Raw genomic sequence first — 7,449 nt, 5'->3', positions numbered from 1 at the left:
CTTATTTCACCTTTTCTATTACTAATCGGAGTTCATTTCTTTCACTTCTATTCCAAGCTTGTAGATGTAATTGCACACACTGATTTGTGTCAAAATTTTTATTTTGTGCCCTCAATGTGTTTTTTGTTCCTGATACAATTCCTTTTCCCCCTATCTTTTACATAAGAGCCTAGAAAACACCATGCCTTATACTCAAATCTTGGGAAATAGATTACTATAACATAGTTTGTGTCTTGAGAAGCTCACGATCTAGTAGAACGGGAGCATATGATAAGCTTTAGTAGAAACAATAATGAACTTTTCTTCATCTCTAATTGGGTACTGGAAATTATTCTAAGCAAGTTTTCATTTATTATTTCACTTAATCACCATGAAATACATGTTTAGACCCTCTGTGCTAGTCTAAATGTTCTGAAAGCTACCATAAATTCCTATGTTTTCCTGTGTATTCCAAGGCCAGACAGGCTTGATACATTTTCATGGTGCGTTCTTGCCATATGCACTCAGTTACCCTTCCAGTCCTGATCCTTCTCCCATACCAAACCCACAGGTACCTACATAGCTATGATCTATGTATCATAGGGTTTATTTTGGTCTGGATATGGCATGCTTCCATAGTTCAAGGATGTCAGTTATACACATAAACTATAATTTATTAAGATATATCAAAGAACAAGAAATTCTCCACAGGCTATCTCCAACACTCACAGTAGACCTGCAAGGTAAGAATAATAATCCTACTTCAAAAATGAGACCAGGGACTTCCCCAGCAGTCCGGCAATTAAAACTGTGCTTCCACTGCAGGCAGCATGGATTTGATCCACAAATTAAGATCTGGCATGTCATGTGGTGTGATAAAAAAAATGAGGCTAAAAGAAAGCAGTCAGCTTGTCCAAGTTCACATAGATGGGCTGTGGTGGTTTAATTAATAAGTCGTGTCCAACTCTTGCGACCCCATGGACTGCAGCCTGCCAGGTTCATTTGTCCATGGGATTCTCCAGGCAAGAATACTTACTAGAATGGGTTGACATTTCCTTCTCCAGGGGATCTTCCAGACCCAGGGATTGAACCCTGGTGTCTGAATTGCAGGCAGGTTCTTTACCGACTAAGCTATGAGGGAAGCTTTCATGTAAATAATAAGTACCAAAACTTGGATTCATGTTTATATTTGACTTTAAAATCTAGGTTTAGCCATTGCTTCTCTCTTAGTTAAAGTAGTTTAGTCCAGCCATTTGTCAGATACCAATAAACCATCTGCAACTTCCCCTGGCAAGTGGTAAAACATACCTTCAAACGAAAATGGCAAGGTTTCTATTTCATCTAGAGATATCTTGGTCAGCTCTGGGTCTTTGGAAGTTAAAATATCATAAAGTTGAAATCACCTTTAAAATGAAATCCTTCTTCTAATGAGGATATTTAGATTCTGTCCCTTGGCCTGTGTAGACATTGTTTATGCTTCCTTTTTTAGCAAACCTTTTGTCTCTCTGAACTTTCCTTTTTTTTTTTTTTTAAGAATAACTATCTCTATTTCTTCATCTTGTCTTCATCAGAGTTTCAATTCTCTTTCCTTTCCCTGTTCCTTTCAGAACACGTTGAAGGTTAGTGTACCAAGTGTGATGTGCTCAGCCAGCTCTTCATCCTCTTCTGGTAACAGATTCTGCTTTCCCCCACACTCTGTGCTGCCACTGGCCATGAAAGTGATCATAGGATTAAATCATGGCCAACCATATTACCCCATCTCTCAGATACTAGTGATTGGACAAAGGTTTCTATATGGCTATAGCATGCCGCACAGAAGTCTCAGAGATTGTCATCAGGCTGTTGGGCCAAAAGAAGCTTTCTCTTTTCACTGGAACAGCTAATCTGAGACTCTTAATAGAAGTGTCCTCTGACAGTGGAGAAGGCCTATACGAAATAACAGAGGATAAAACCAACATATAAAATGAGCAGTGATAAGCATATAGGAGAAACTGGCTCTGAGACTCTATTTTCCATCCTTCAAGTCAAGGTTTTATCAGCTCTTTCTCCAGGTTTATAGGTTAACTGAAAACTCTTGTCAGCTCTATAAATAAAAAATTCCCTCCTTGCATATGAAGTCTCTGTCTTTAACAAAAGGAAAAAATCCTAATAGGTGCACCCCATATTAAGGTATAGAGTTTGGAACTTAAAATATTGAAAAAAAAAAAACAAACAAGCATACCACTTCCCTTTCTTCAGATAGTCTTGTTCTACAATAAGACCTAAGAATCTTTTCATTTTCTCAGCAGCCATGTCAACACTACCAACTCAATAAGCTTGAAAAAAAATATTAATATCTATGAATCTTATATTTAATCTAATGTACTAATGAGTTTACATTCTATTAGAGCCTGAGTCTATAATCCAACATATATTTTTTCTTTCTACAGCTTCATGTACTTTGCATATTTGAAAAGCTTATACTTCCTGACTCTAGCTTGGTGACCTTGGACCCAATCTTATAATTTAGGTAATGTTAAAATTTGAAGACTATCTCTTTGATTATTGTGAGTATAGAGTTCATGTCAAGGGATAATCACAATGCCTAACATATAGTAGATGCTCAAATGTGATAGCTATTTAAAAAAAAAAGAGAGATCTTTGAAAAACAATAGGAAATTGTGCTCTAAGATTTAATCAGTCAAGTAACTAGGATCTTTGATATGGTTTTTAGGCACTCATAAGTCTATTTCCTTGAAGATTATCGAGGTTATGTTTCTGTTGTGACTGCCAAATGCCTTGCTTAATCCAGGTGAACATAAGCCACTTTTTTAGAATTTTTATCCAAAAGGGAATGAAGCTATACTGACCTGACTCATCCTTTGTAAACTTTTCCTAGTCCCTGCTGATCTCCACGTCCATTTCTAAATGTTTGCAAAGCATTTCTTTCTTTTTTTTCCTTTTTGACTATGTACATTTTTCTTTATTAATGATACATGACCAGGTAGGGCTCCCTAATGGGCTCCCTTTTCTTCAGGAAGTCTGGGATGGAAACTTTTGAGGATGGATAATTCTCAGTGTGTTGGGGGATTGAGCTGGGGCAAAGGCTCCTCAACAGCTGAGGACCTCTTTTTTTCTTCTCTTGTTTTCACTGAGGCTTGTGGTTCAGGGGGCTCTTATTCCTTAAAAACCACATGGGCCATAAGGCCCACCACCCTTTTGCTCTAGCCAAACATGATCATTGTCATAGCAGGAAATGTGCTTGACAGAGCAGTCGCTGAGGGTGATGCCAGGCCCAGCATCAAAGGTGAAAGAGGATGTACCACTGTTAAAATTACAGGAGGCAGCCTGTTCCTCTGTGTCATCCAGGATGCCCTTTATGGGACCTTCTGTTGCCTGCTTCACCACCTTCCTTCTTGATGTCATCATATTTGGCGACTTTCTCCAAACTGTAGGTCAGATCCATGACACACTGGAGCTGAGACATGGGATGCCATGCCAGCCAGTGAGTTTCCAGTTTAACTCAAGGGGTGACCTTGTTCCTAGTCTTAGCAATGCCCATAGAAGCAGGGAAGATGGTCTTCTGGGAAGCCCCACAGCCAGCATGCCACAGCTTTCCAGAGGAGCCATCTGAGACTTTCTTTGTGGCAGTGATGACATAGACAGTGGCTTGAGTTGCAGGCATCATGAGTTGCCAAAGTCATCCTGGGTGACCTTGGTCAGAGGGCCAAGCAGCTGGTGGTAGAGCAGGCATTGCTGACAATATTGGCAATATTGAGGTTATGGTCATAATTCTCATGATCTATGCCCAAACATGTGGACAGTGGCAGGAGGGACAGGAATGATGATGACCCTTGGGCTCCATACTTTCAGTGAGTCCCAGCCTTCTCCAAGTTAATGAAGACATCAGTGGTTTCTACAACATATTTAGCACCAGCATCACCTCATTTGATGTGGGTGCTTCCAAGCACCCTATCTTGCTCTTGGAAGAAGGAGATGGGCTTTCCATTGATGACAAGCTTCCCATTCTCGGCCTTGATTGTGGTATAACTTGCTATGGAATCATATTGGAGCATGTAGACCATGTAGCCGAGGTCAGCGAAGGGATCATTGATGAGGCAATATCCATTTGGCCAGAATTAAAAGCATCCTGGTGACCAGGCACCCAATATAGCCAAATCCATTTACTCTGACCTTCATGACTATGTCTCAGGGAGGTGGATAGTATTTCACTGGAAGATGCAACTGTCTGTCAAAGAAGGAAGAGCAAAGAGCCCATTTCTTTAATAATTATGAAATTGTGCTTAAGATCCATGTCAGGCTTTAAAGTTTGTATGAAGCTAATCACTGTCTTTTTTAAAAAACAAAATAGGAACCACCTCTGTTTACTGGCAGCCTTGCGGCACCAAGCCCATTTGTCTATGATGGCTCAATACCACTGAAAACAGCACAGTAATTTCAAACACAAGTTTTTAGTAGCCTGAAATGTAGTCTCATTTAATTCAGCTGATGCTTTTCTATAATTCATCCAACTACCCATAATGGGAAGCTCCTCTTACCAATAATGCTCATTATGCATATTTTTATTCTGAAGATCATTCTCAATACATAAAAATTATGGATATATAAAAATATATGAATATGTATATAATTTTATTAGTTCATAAAAGAAATCATTATGTGTCAAAATTTCATGTTTATCTTATTACCCTTGCTCTGAAAATTGGTATTCATGCATCTGGGTTATAAATGTCATTCCCTGCTTGTTCTCAATTGGTTTCATGAGTGAATCACTGGGCACCACCTACACTTTGGTCTTGTGTCAGACCTGCTGTCCTCCATAATAGCAAAAGCAGTCTCAGAGGCTTATCTGTGTATTTTTCCCTTTCCCTCCACATCCAATTTAATCATTTGATTATTCCAGATAGAGTTTAGACAAATATAGTCTTCCTTGCTCTTATGAAAATCACTCTGAGTTTGTCACATGAAGCTTTACCTTAGAGATACCTATATTCATATATATGGTCAATAGTTATAATCAATCTCTGTTCATTAACAGTTCGTAATTTATTAGTATTCCTTAAGACACTATTGTTTTCAATTTTTAAATGTTTTTCATAATTGAATCACATTTTTGCCTTGCATGATGTTAAGTCAACAACCTTATCAAGTTAGTTTTTTTTGGGGGGGATATATTGTCTGTCTTTCTGTCTAGGCTAGGTGCCTTAGACATCTCAGTAAAAGGAGTATTTCATCGTATAGGACACTTTTTTTTTAATTAAGTTAAGTGCATATTAGAGGGCTAACAGGGAAAAAATGAAATTACAACTCAACAAAATCATATATTAAAGTTATCTTAAGAAAGGATTATGATAACTTTTTATTGTACATTAGACTGTGTGCTTCCCCCCACTTTTGTTCCTTTATCCTTTCAGGTGGCCTGGTGTGGGTGCTAATGGGGTTCAGGATAATTACAATTACCCCTCATTATTATGTTCTTTGTATCTTGTAACCTAACCCAGGTTGAGCTGCTCACACGCCAATTCCAGAGCCAAGTGTTGGTAGAAAAGAAAGATGCTTTAATCAGAAAAGCTGGCAATCTGAGGAGATGGCGACTTGTGTCCAGAGACCAAGTCCAAAGATCCTGCTGCTGCTGCTGCTAAGTCGCTTCAGTCGTGTCCGACTCTGTGCAACCCCATAGATGGCAGCCCACCAGGCAATCCATGACAATTTTTAAGGGGAAAAATGGAGGGGAAAGGATCCCAGTGAATCATGGAGGCAGGAGATCAGGTCCTGCATCTCCACTGTGGGCAGACTGACTGGCTGTCTCCTCAGATATTATCTTGCCCCAGTGATCTGCCTGCAGGATTGCTTTGGGGGGATTTTAGGGGTTACTTCTTCATTTCTAGGAAAAGAATCAACAGGTTAGCCAAGGCATTGTGTGTATTTAGGAGAGCATAAGTCTGGAGTCAGTTTCAGTAGCTCAGTGATCATATTCCTTATTATGTTCTTTTAAGGTTAGAGGGGAACAGAAATGGGCAAACAGGAAAGAGGGGGAAGAGCTGCTTCCATTGTAACCTCCTTCACCTCTCTGCTCACTTCCCCTCCTCCACAGATTATACAAGGGGGCAAGTATAATGCTGGGCTTCCCAGGTGGCACTAGTGGTAAGGAACCTGCCTGCCAATGCAGGGAGATGTAAGAGACCCACGCTCGATCCCTGCGTCAGGAAGATCCCCTGGAGGAGGGCATGGCAACCCACTCTAGTATTCTTGCCTGAAGAATCCCATGGGCAGAGAAGTCTGGTGGGCTACAGTCCAAAGGGTCACAAAGAGTCGGGCATGACTGAAGTGACTTAGCACTCACGCAAGTATAATGCCACTCATTGTCACTGCTTGGAAGTTTAAAGCTTTGATACAATCAACTAAAGCATGAAATACAGAATACAAAGTATCAGCATGGGTTATATCCGAGTGAATGTGTGTATGTGTGTGTGTGTGTGCATTTGTGTGTGTGCTCAGTGATGTCAGACTCTTTAAGATTCCATGACTGTAGTCCGCTGGGTTTCTCTGTCCATGGGATTTCCCAGGCAAGAAGATTGGAGTGGGTTACCCTTTCCTACTCCAGGGGATCTTCCCAACCCAGGGATTGAACTCGTATCTCTTGCACCTCCTGCATTGGCAAGCAGATTTTTTACCAATGTGCCACCTGGGAAGCCCCTGTCTTCAACTTACCTGCAAATTGGTCAGAAAGAAAAGAAAAAAGAGAAGACATATTTTCTAGGCATACTTCTTCCCTCCTAAAAATCTGGGTCTAGTTTTTCTGAGTGAAAGTAAATGAAGAGTCAACACTAGGAAAGACAGTATTTGATTTTTACCTCCCTTTCTTCCCAAATATCCTTCACTGAATTCAGATTTAATTATTTTATTCTAACCTTTGGTAGTAAACAGATACTCTTTTGTTCCCATTTTCTGGTTACTGTATCCTGATTTTTCTTGAGAATGTTCCACTTTCCCATTTTCTCACTCTATGGGATCCAGATGAGCATTGAACATAGGAATGGCTTCCCTCTGCCTACTGAGATTGGTATAGGGATGGACACTTGACTGAAGTTGGTCCATTGAGAACTAATACTGGCGGCTTCTGATAAAAAGACTAGAGAAGCAACATTCTTTCTCATGCAGTTGCTAAGACAGTATAATGCAAGTTTAGAAGCCTTAACATCTATTTTGCTGACAGGAGGAAGTATGAAGGAAGCCCACAAAGAACAAAGCATAGCCTAGGGATCAGAAAAGCAAGTCTTAGTCTGGATGAGGACTTTTGAGCACCTAGATTCAGCTACTCCTAAAGCCACTTATTTCTAAGAATCTTGAGCTACATAATATATTAAAGTACTATTTTTTTTGTTTAAAGGTTTGGAAATGGAAGGTTTTCTATCTCTTACAAATGAAAGAGTCCTGCCTTATATATAATTTTCCTTCCAAAACATCTTC

The 7,449-nt window shown here is 39.8% G+C and overlaps 1 pseudogene; it reads right to left on the bottom strand.

Moving 5' to 3' along the window:
* Positions 1-3,134: 3,134 nt before the first annotated feature.
* On the bottom strand, positions 3,135-4,158 carry LOC113905168 (annotated as a pseudogene).
* Positions 4,159-7,449: the final 3,291 nt, after the last annotated feature.

The sequence above is a fragment of the Bos indicus x Bos taurus genome, chromosome 15, assembly GCF_003369695.1.
Source record: "Bos indicus x Bos taurus breed Angus x Brahman F1 hybrid chromosome 15, Bos_hybrid_MaternalHap_v2.0, whole genome shotgun sequence".
NCBI lineage: Eukaryota > Metazoa > Chordata > Mammalia > Artiodactyla > Bovidae > Bos > Bos indicus x Bos taurus.
The sequence above is the reverse complement of the archived record's forward strand: the minus strand, read 5'-3'. Positions and strand labels throughout refer to the sequence as shown.